Below are 11792 nucleotides of genomic sequence, written 5' to 3'. Positions count from 1 at the left end.
ATGGGACCGGAGCATGTATGTTAAACGAAAATGTACTTAAAGTGAAGCACTACCTTTTTTCCACTTATCGATGCATGTACTGTACTGCAATCATCACATACGTGCATAACTGATGTAAATAACACATTTGTAACAGGCACTATAGTCTCCCCGCTTGCGCACAGCTTCGGTAAAGGTAGGGAGACGATATTGCTGTTCAGGACGTGCCGACAGGCGCATGCGTTAGCTGCCGTTTGCCTATTGGCGACATGTACTTACTCGCGAGTGTACTTAAAGTGAGTGTCCTTAAAGCGGGGTATGCCTGTAAAGATTTGATTAACATCAATCATTCTAAGAGAACTGTAAGGATCAATCACAATGAACCTTTGTTCATCACTCAATTTAATGGACAAGTGAATCAAATTCACCAGATTGTTCAGAAACCTTCGGATACCTTGCGTCTAGATCCTCAATTAAAATAAATTCTTACTGATAGGCCGAAAATGGTCTTTAAGAAGACTAGAACGCTAGGTTCCTTGATTTCCCCGAGCCTATTTAGGGCCTCATGCAGTAAGCGCCGATAAGGCTTTTATCGGCATTCTACCCGCCAAAATTGGATTTGAGATTCAGTAAGCACCGATAAGTGCTCAAAATCGGCAGGGAGTGAGAGAGAAAGAAGTCATGCACAGAGAGGAACTTGTTAGAGAGGGAGCGAGCATTCCAAAGGGCACAGGAGAAAGGGAGAGAGGAGGGAGGGTGGCAGGGGATGGGTATGAGGTTAGAGGGGTTGACACCAGAAGGAGTAGAAGTTGCATGTGGAAGGCGAGGACGAGAGCAAGTAGAAATAAGGCAGAGACCAGGATTGGGAGAGATATCCCCAGAAGCAAGGAGGAGAAGCATGGACAGAAAGATAATGTGTGAGGATGATTTGTAAGGGTGTGTTTTAGTGCAGGCGGCATAACTGTGTGGTGACAGAGGGCGCAGGTAAGAGAGGAGTTCATGTGAACTGAGAAGTGGTGAAGTAAGGAGAGATGGCGAAATATGAATAGAGTTAGAGACATGATGAGGCTGGTGGAAGGAAGTGCATAATTTGAAAATAAGTGAGGTTACAGTAAATATAAAAAGTAAAGGTGGCATCACAGCAATAGTAATGTGTTGAGATGTGCAAATTAGCCTGAAAAAAGATGTATTCAAAACAAAATGCCGATTTAGTGGTGAAAGATGTTGATTATGTTGACACAGTTGTTGTCAGAGGTTCATCAAATGCCTTTGCAGACACAGTTTTTTCCCTTGATATGGAGATGCTTTTTCAGGAGAGTAACACTGAACCTTTGGTTCCTGAGACTGCTTTGTCCTCTTTTTTTGGCCATACAAATTCTGGTTTAAAGAAAAAGTCAATCTTTGTACCTAGTGTGTCTAGGTGTCCATTTATTTCAGCCTTTGAGACACTAGTCGAGAGGGACCTCCGGATACTCTCCAGGGGTTTCTCTTTTTCATCAACAATGTCTAACAATCTTACAGAAAGTGAGAGAAGCAGTCTCAAGACTCTTATGGACGTCAAGTCTATTGTGATCAAGAATGCAGATAAGGGGGGAGCTTCAGTAAAATGTTTTTAAAGTGTAAAGCTTTAAAAGTGAGGAGAAGAATGGAGTGTGAGATGCGGGATTTGATCGGAAGCCAGGAGAGGGATTTCATGAGGGGAGATGCTGAGACAGATCTAGGAAAGAGTAGAGTGATTCTGGCAGCAGCGTTAAGGATAGATTGTAGGGGAGACAGGTGAGAGGCAGGAAGGCCGGACAGCAGGAGGTTACAGTAATCAAGACGGGAGAGAATGAGGGCCTGAGTCAGAGTTTTAGCAGTCGAGCAACAGAGGAAAGGGCGTATCTTTGTTATATTGCGGAGGAAAAAGCGACAGGTTTTAGAAATGTTTTGAATGTGAGGGGCAAATGTGAGAGAGGAGTCGAGTGTGACCCCAAGGCAGCGTGCTTGGGCTACTGGGTGATATGCACTTACAATTAGTTCATGTGAACAGGTGACAATAACATGCCAAATTACACATGTTGCAACGTAGTTTCTCAACGTCAATGTCATGGTTGTATCCTAATTAGATGACTGAGTGTTGCGTTCTGAAGTGGTACATGCATTACACATTCCAGAAATACTAGCCAATAAATGGTTGTACAAAGCTTAACGTTACATCATTCTCAAATATCATGATTGCCTGGTGAACACACATAAATAATCCTTTTAATTGTTTCTGGATACACGTTGGGAGTGAACAACTTGGATATGTTAATGTAACACCTTGCATTTCATCAAGTCACCTGACATCATCACATAGGTATTTAAAGGAGTGGAATTACCTGCGCATTGACAGTTACAGACCTGAAAATGATGAGAATATTTATGAGACGGAGGAATATTCTATTGGACAAGAGGCTTGCTGATGGAGAGGATGTCACAGGCCAAGGAAGGGACAGGGACAGAGACAGGGACAGGGACAGGCACGCGGACAGGAGAGGGAGAGGTCAAGGGAGAGGGCAAGGAGATGAGAGGAGAAGAGAGAGGAGAGAAGTTGTGCCTCATCCTCATTTGTACAGGGAGAGAACCATGTTAGATGGGATGAGTGAGGAGGAGATTGTAAGTCGCTATCGTTTGAGTTCAGCAGCAATCTTAGCTCTTTATGAAGAGATACAGGGATATTTAGATTTTGTGACAGCCAGAGGTCGTGCAGTCCCTGGGCTTGTTAAAATGCTGTGCTCATTACATTATCTTGCTTCCGCGTCATTCCAGATAACTGTGGGCATAGTGGGCGGGGTCTCGCAATCTACATTCTCGCGGGCCTTTACCCAGTTTCTATGTGCACTGAATAGACATGCTAGGAATTATATTCATTTTCCTACAGAGCACACAGAGTGGCTGGAAGTCAGGAATGGCTTTTGTACGATTGCCGGGATACCATGTGTGATGGGTGCAATAGATTGCACCCATGTTGCTTTGATCCCGCCTAGTCAGAGTGAGCATGCTTACCGCAATCGTAAGCACTACCATTCCCTGAATGTACAGGTGGTATGCGATGCCACGATGAAGATTATGCATGTGGTAGCCAAATTCCCTAGTTCCAGTCACGATTCCTCTATCCTGAGTAACTCATCAGTCTTCCATGCTTTCGAAGAAGGCTATTTTGGACCTGGTTTGCTGGTGGGTGAGTACATATTATGATGTGTTAACAAAAAACTCTAGTTTTTATATGAACTGTTCAATGTAATAATGTTAACACAAATTGTTTTATTTTTTGGTACGATGGATTATAGGTGACTCAGGATACGGAATTGGGCCATGGCTGTTGACCCCGGTGCCAAACCCTCAATGTGAAGCAGAGGAGAGGTACAATTTTGCCCATATATCTACCCGATCCATGATAGAGAGGACATTTGGGCTTCTGAAAACACGATTTCGGTGTTTAGATAGTGTAAATGTGCATATAAGGGGGGACTCCATTTTGATTGCTGGATAACCATTTTTCTATAACTATTCTGTACTAACGTTTAAGTCTCAGGAACTAATCACATGCCATATGTAATTGTGCTGTGCAGGCAGGTCTGAGAATGTGTCTTGACCTGTCACCTACTTATCTTTAGCTGAACTATGTTTGTTCAGACTTATTCAGACTTATTTTTGCCCTGTAGAAAACAGGAACTTGTCTTCAGCCGTACCGGGCATAAGTTACACAACAATGCATTTCACAATATACTGCCATTTCCTTAGCGGCCTCCTAACTCGGTATTGAGCCCCTTTCTCAGACCATAAATTGTCTAACTGTCATTTTGCTGAGATAGACAGACTGGGAAGTAAAAGGGGAAGTATGTTCTCATATCTGTGCTATTTTCTATGCTCAAGTTTGCTATATAAACCGGCTGTAGACCTTCAATAAATGAGAGAACAGTTTTTGACAAAGCTTGTCTGACTCAATTACTGTCTTCTCCCGAGCTCGTCCGCCATTTTGTTTTCCCAGATCATCAGCGCTATAAGAGTGGGGTAAATCCTCCGGAGGTTGGAAGTCGTCCTGAGTCGGCAGACGGTGTATTTTCACGCTAAGACGTTGGAGAATACAAGGGCACATTTTCATGGTGTCGGAAGTTGGGAAAGAAGCCACATTCGGGGTAAGCATACAAGATATATATTTTATCTGTATATTATCCGTCTGTGTCTTCTTGCCCAAAAGAGCCCATAAGGTTTTAAAGTTTAGAAGTTTTTTAGAGTTACCGCTGCACCGGATGATCCAAGGTTAAGGAAAAACCATAGAGACACTTGAGTAAAGGACTCAAAGTGAAGTCAGGATTACATGAATCCTTGACAGAAGTATATACACAGGGTTATAGTCCCTGTTGAGAGATAGGAACAAGCGATATAGTTGGGTATCTGCTTGAAAAACTCTTAAAGTGTCTGTGGGAAAAGTGTATTTTTTTTTTAAGGGGGGAGGAGGATTGTACGGGATTTTTAAGGGATTTTTTCTTTTTTCTGTATTATTGTGCATGGGCATGTCGTTATATATATAAAATAAGATATATAAGACATATAAAGTGCTAAGTATATATAAGTGCATAAGTATATAAGTGCTGAGTATATCTGTGCGTAAGACATATACGTGATAAGTATATCAGTGCGTAGGATATATAAGTGCTGAGTATATAAGTGCTAAGTATATAAGTGCTAAGTATATAAGTGCATGATATCACGCTGTGTTGCTCATATATTTTTACAGTGCAGTGCTTGCTTGATTTTGGTTATTTTAATCAAGTGTGTATTGTATTGTCTAAATGATGGGAAGGTAGTTTTGCCGCATTTCATATGACAATGATAAAAGGATTATGTTTGGGTGGAGATCCTGAATGGCTATGGTTTCAGCCTGATCCCGAGTGGGACATGCATTATATGGCATTATGTGGCCGCATTTGGGTAAAAGTTGCACCTCACATTGATGAGGCTAAACAAAATAATACCCCAAAATTTGAGGAGCCAATTTGGCCACCCCCGCCTGATAATCTCACTACAATGTATTCCCAAGCCCCTAATGCACCCCCACAGGAGTTTTTTCCTCCAGATATTTTACCCCCAACACCGCCGCCTTCTGTGATGTTACAAATACCCCCGTATAGTCCTATCACACCTGTGCCACTATTTTCCAAGTTTTGATCCTAACATGTTGGCAGCGTTATCACACTATGCTGCAAGTCATCACCCCAAACCTCCTGCATCCGTACGCAGGGAGGAGAGTAATGGCATTTGCCCACAGCCCTCTCTACCCACCTATGTGGAGTTGAGAGACGATGCAGAATCAGAGGTGGCACACCTATCTGAATCTGAGCATCATAAGTCGTCCTGTAAAGAAAGCCCAAACAGAAAGCTTCCCAATACCGTAAGCTCCACAAAAGTTTCATCTCTCGTTTCACCCCCTGTCTCCAGGGAGAGTGAATGGGAAGACGATACTTCAGATTCGTCTCATTCCGATATACCATCACCCCGTAACCAATTGCCTTTAAGGAAACTTAAAGAAACCACTGCTTCAGCAGGTTCTGTGACGTCTGAGTCATCTGCAGGAGCCAGCAATCATAGAGTTAAGGATTTTTGTGCTTCTGTAAGGGAACTAGCTGAGGAATTTAAAGAGGTATTGACTGATTCATGTGCTGTAACATTAACTCCCGCACATAGTAATGCCAAACCTGTCCTAGTTACACCGCAATCATCTGTTTTCATACCTAAAAATACTACTAGGAACGATTTGATTCGCACTGCTAAAAAAACGCGAATATGAATCATTGTTAGCTGACACACAGGATTGTGCTGAAGCAGAGGTTGATTTTAGCATTATTAAAACTGATACGGAATGCGCTGCAGCCTGTGTCAAAATTGTATCTTTTAAGTGCTGTCAACTGAATTTTTTTTATATATATATATAACTCTCAAAATGCATATTTGCCCCCTGCCCCTATGGCATCGGGACAATTACCATTTCCATAGGTAGCCCCAATTTACCCCAGTGTCCCTGTTCTAAAAAAAAAAAAAAAAAAACCCTGATCCCTTAACCTTTCCTAGGTCACAGGCTCTGAGGCAGTCTCCGATAAAGAAGTTCTTATGGCTTCATGGGGAACCCGAAGCAATAGGCTCCCTAGACCAGTCCCTATTGATATGCCTGCCAGGCAGATCGGTACGGATGGGGAAGAGACGGACTCTAGGCAGGAATTAACCCCTGTCAGGGACCGTTCATGGGACAGGGAAAAGTCACAGGATGAATCAGAATCAGATACTGACACTGTGGCACAGTTTTATGCAGGTCTGTCAAACAACGCTAAAAAAAAAAAAAAAAATGTGTTATAACTCCAAACTGCTGTATTTATATTTAACATAACGTAAGAAGAAAAAAAAAAAAAAAGAGCAGAGAAGCTAAGAAAGCAAGGGAAAAGAAAGGACAGGAAGTGCTATGATTGTAAAGAGACAAGATATTTTTCCAGGAATTGCAAACCAGCCCCTAAGAAGGGAACCAGAGAATTTTTTTTAGTAGAATATTTTTGTCTAAATTCAGACGGGTCTTTCCCGCCGGTATTGAGATTCTCAAGTATTGTAAATCTTAGTGGAAAATATGTTTTGTGTGTAAATTCAAGGTAGGAAAATTAGTTTTTCCCCAGAATGTTTTATTAAATTTTATAAATATGGTAAAAAGGTTGATTAAGTAATCCCTGTGTGCTTGTATAATCTGAGTGAATCCTAACTATGTGAAAGTTTTATGTGCATTGAATAATATGAATGTCGGTTTATTGTATATATACAATTATTATCTAGGTACTTGCAAGTGTTTCTGAAATAAGAACATAATTAATTGCTCATGTTAAGTGTAAATTTTAAAGGTAAGAAACACCCGCACTATAACACAAACTAATCAATAATGGGAAAGGGAGAGTTTGACTGGTTATAGAGAAAAGGACAAAAAGATGGGCAAATGTCAGAAAAAAGAAAAAAAAAATATATAATTCAGCCCAGTCACTGGTATATTTTGAGGATTTATTCGTTCTGGCCAGACGATGATTTCTTAAAAACCAGAAAGACATCCTTTTCCAACTTCTCTATTTCCATGTCGAGAGAGAGAGGGAGAGAGAGAATCAGAATAGCAGCCCAGACAATCTAAAATAATTAGCCCCCCTTCTCCAGTTGAAAAAAATGTGCGGAGATACATTTGAGACACGAAAATTAACCGAAGCTCTGTAGCTACAAATTAGGTTTAACTGTTTTATTAATATAGTTTGCGAGCAGGATCAAACAGTTTTTGCATTGCCTTGTCTTGGTAATTTTTGTTGTATTATTTTTGTTTCTTTTGTGTGTCACATTTTATTCTCTTATCAGGCCGTGTGAGGAGCTGCATTTTTAGATGTCCCAAATTATATTGTAATGTAATTAACAGTTTTTTTTTTCTTATCTATTTTGTTCCAAGGTTTTGGCAGGATGCCCAGAAAGCTATTTCAAGCTTGTTCCAATCCGAAAAAAAAAAAAAAAAAAAAGTTTTTAAATCTGTGTCTATAATTTCTTATATTACAGGATGTTTCTGTCAGAAGACAATAGTTGCTTATATTTATATTCAGTAGTGTTTTCAGTGTTTTTAATGCAAATTTTATACCCAAAGGATTCAAGTTAGTTTAGCTACAGATCAAACAACAATAGTTAGTTATGTTTTGAATGCTGTTATCCTTTCTGTAATATTGTTCATATATAAAATATGTGAACAAAGGAGGGGTATTATTGCTGTTTATCATATAGCTGTCTATGCCCAGAAGTTAGATGGGTTAGTGCCCGGGATGAACGAAATCTGAAATTATTAGATGGGTTAGTGCCCGGGATGAACGAAATCTGAAATTATCATTTATTTATTTTTAAGAATAATGCTGAGTGCCTTTTAAGGTTGGCAGTGTGCTCGGCACTTTTCAAAGAAATTATATTACAAGTAATTAGTTTGGAGTTCTATACAGAATTATTTTAGTCATTTTTTTTCTTTTGGTTTGGCAATAGCTGAGGCACCAATTTGAATGAATTTATATTGTAGCAAAGTCAAGACCACAGTGACTGTGTAGTAAAACAATTAGTAAGTATTGTATGCAACTGATATATTTTTGAGTCTCTCTAGGCACATGTCAAAGTTGAAAGTGCACCTACGAGAGATGGGTTAATGGTCAAGCATTTCCTACGCAAGAACGTTCTTCATCCCAGATGAAAAGGCGCTACTACTACTATTAAAAGTACTACTCATCACCACTACAGCAAATAAAGTGGCAGAGGTCTCTTTTTGGATCCACGTTACGCATATGAAAATTATCCCAGCACCACCCACAGTTGCTTCAATCTACACCGTATCCAAAGTGGAAAAGCCTAGAGACACAGCCAAAATTCCAGGCCTCAACATATGAACTTTGAACTTTTTAATAATCTTTTTTCTTTACAGGTTTTGTTATTTTAATTATAAATGTATAGTCTATTAGGTTTGTGTAAATAGTGTGCACACAAAGACGATAGGGTAGGAACAGGTATATTTTGTTTAGTAATTGTTATTTTGTTTTTATTGATTTGTGTATAGCATATATGCACACCTTTTGTCACACAATGGAATCCTAGTAAACAAAGCCCATATTTTATGTATAATATAACCCAATATACTATCTATATTCAATAGGTTGCACCCCAGGGAAAATAAGTGTTATATTTAACCCCTTGAGAAAAAGACAATATGATATAAGACATTTGTAGAACCATCTATAAGAAATTGGTTATGAAGGGTGTAGAAATAAGAGTTTGCCCTAGGGAAGTTATTGACTCTGTGATAGGAGGACAGATAGAATATTACCCTGCAACTAGAACAGGTCATGTTATTTGGGGAAAATAGTCCAGTGTTTAAAGGTAGAGATGACGGATGGGATTTGTTGGGACTTGGTGGTTGGATTAGTTCTCTGGAAGCGAAGCTATTGGATGCTTTTGTGTGTGTGTCTGTCCTACTCATCACTCTCTATGTATGTGTCATATGCAGTAAACTTTGATCCAGAAGTGCGTTGCACCCCCACCGACGCTATGCCTCTTTTCGGTGATGTCAGCAGTCCCCCAGAAGAAGAGACCGAGAAGAAATCAACTGTGCCGATATAATGGCCGAAAAAGAATGACAAGGCACAATTGGACAATCTCCTGGTCCAGCAGGACTATGCAATGGTTAACTGTTCTTTAAATAGACTGTCTCTAAAGAATAAGAGGGGACTAAGAAGATTGGATATGAGGCTATGAGGAAAGTGGGAGGTCACCCAGAGGCGTGTGTCAGCCACAAGGAAAGGATCATAAGTCAGCCATGTTTTACCATAGCAGCCATTTTGCTGTTTTGCCATTCTGAATAAATGCAGTATGAAAGATGCGTGCAAGATGGATATTTGTGCAATCGCTCCCGGTAGAAATTAGCCCCCACCGATTTTCACAAATTTTAGCCGCCATAATGTGCTAATAGTTACAGAAGAGCAGTGTGAATAGTAATTTAGAAATTGGTAATAGTTTTTGTAGTAATAGTCAACCTGGTAAACAGAAAAGATATCATACCAGCCACACCGATATATATCTCTCTACAAACAAGAACTCCTGTGGCCATATATATTTATATATATTTTTATTTTCTTCGGACCCCCAAAACCTGCACCACTATTTCAGTACGACAAAATATATCAACAATATCAAAAACAATATAGTAGTTGTTAGGTTATGGACCCACGACAAAATAAGGGAAGGAAACTTCTTATGGGACTGATAGTAATCACTAGTATAATCGTAGTATTAGTTATTATTTTTTCATGCTGCAAATTTATGTGCTTATCTTTATGTAAAATGATTATGCCCTTTGGTAAGTCCATTGATCACACATATGCATCACTGGACGTTAATGCCCCCATTCACAGTTTCTCAAATATGATACGTAACTCTGGACCTACTGCCACTAGAGTCCAGATACCTTTGATGGATTATGATAACATTCAAATCCAATACGAGACCCCCATATCCTAGAGGTTAATTGTCATTTTGTGATGACAAAAGGGGGGATTGTAAATGTGCATATAAGGGGGGACTCCATTTTGATTGCTGGATAACCATTTTTCTATAACTATTCTGTACTAACGTTTAAGTCTCAGGAACTAATCACATGCCATATGTAATTGTGCTGTGCAGGCAGGTCTGAGAATGTGTCTTGACCTGTCACCTACTTATCTTTAGCTGAACTATGTTTGTTCAGACTTATTCAGACTTATTTTTGCCCTGTAGAAAACAGGAACTTGTCTTCAGCCGTACCGGGCATAAGTTACACAACAATGCATTTCACAATATACTGCCATTTCCTTAGCGGCCTCCTAACTCGGTATTGAGCCCCTTTCTCAGACCATAAATTGTCTAACTGTCATTTTGCTGAGATAGACAGACTGGGAAGTAAAAGGGGAAGTATGTTCTCATATCTGTGCTATTTTCTATGCTCAAGTTTGCTATATAAACCGGCTGTAGACCTTCAATAAATGAGAGAACAGTTTTTGACAAAGCTTGTCTGACTCAATTACTGTCTTCTCCCGAGCTCGTCCGCCATTTTGTTTTCCCAGATCATCAGCGCTATAAGAGTGGGGTAAATCCTCCGGAGGTTGGAAGTCGTCCTGAGTCGGCAGACGGTGTATTTTCACGCTAAGACGTTGGAGAATACAAGGGCACATTTTCAGATAGAAAAGGGGGGCATTGCAATATAAGCCTGCTAAAGTGTCAGATATTGTCATTGCATGTTGCAATTTGCACAATCTGGCACTCCGCAATAATGTACAAACCGACATACAGTGGCGACACGTTTTATTCTAAGGCGGCTAGAGCCGCAAGCCGGGAGGTTTCCCGGCTTTCTAATTGAATCCCCTCGGCGTGCCGCGCATCACAGATGCGTGGTCACGCTTCATCGGGTGCGTGCACGCCATGCGCGCGTGCCCAGGGCTCCCTGTCCGGAGATGTGGGGGATGGCGGTGGGGGGATCCGGGGGATCCGGTGGACCCGGAGAGTGGAGGGGGGTGTCTCGATCGGAGGACCGAGTCTCTGAGGCTCCGGCGCACGCACGAGACACCCCGGCGCGTGCCCGGTATCTGTCGGGGCCGAGACCGGGTAAGTGTTAGAATAAACTCGGCCGTGACAGTACGTCAGGGCTTGGAGGAGGAGCATCCCTTAAATTTACCAGCTGATACTGAGCAAACAGCCGGTGGTGTGGAGACACGTCGGAATGTCATAAACACCTATTTTTCATGTAAGCAAATACATATATGTTCATAGAACTACATAGATGTATTAATTCATTGTAATGATAAATACATTTGTACAAATACCATTCACTTAGGAAACAGATGAATATGGTTCTTCTCTGCTGTGTGGACAATTGCATGTGGCACTGGTATGTCATTCATCAACAGGTTGTATTATACTTTTAACCAATAAAAGGTGTTGTGTGTACGTGAAGAAATAATGTATACAAAATCTATATTTTATATACATGCTATTTTTGGTTATGCATTCACAATAAACCTACTACACTGGCGACATACTTTATTCGAGCACGGCTAGTCCCGCGAATTCGGGTATACTCGGGTGTATTCAGGTTTCTGATATTTTTCAGCCAGAGTGCATTGCGTTATTTTCCGGCAGGAATTTAAGCTTTTTATTCCGGCTGGTTACAATACTGCAATGCCGTCAAAATACACATGGTGGCGCTTGCGAGCTATTCTCTG

The 11792-nt window shown here is 40.6% G+C and overlaps 1 long non-coding RNA gene across 1 annotated transcript; it reads left to right on the top strand.

The window, feature by feature from the left end:
* Positions 1-3885: 3885 nt before the first annotated feature.
* On the top strand, positions 3886-10583 carry LOC142489249 (uncharacterized). The gene is made up of 2 exons (XR_012799828.1): positions 3886-4142; positions 8153-10583. It is a non-coding gene; the product is annotated as an uncharacterized LOC142489249 (long non-coding RNA).
* The last annotated feature ends 1209 nt before the right edge of the window (positions 10584-11792 follow it).

This window comes from Ascaphus truei, chromosome 3 (genome assembly GCF_040206685.1).
Source record: "Ascaphus truei isolate aAscTru1 chromosome 3, aAscTru1.hap1, whole genome shotgun sequence".
NCBI classification, from domain to species: Eukaryota; Metazoa; Chordata; class Amphibia; order Anura; family Ascaphidae; genus Ascaphus; species Ascaphus truei.
The sequence above is the reverse complement of the archived record's forward strand: the minus strand, read 5'-3'. Positions and strand labels throughout refer to the sequence as shown.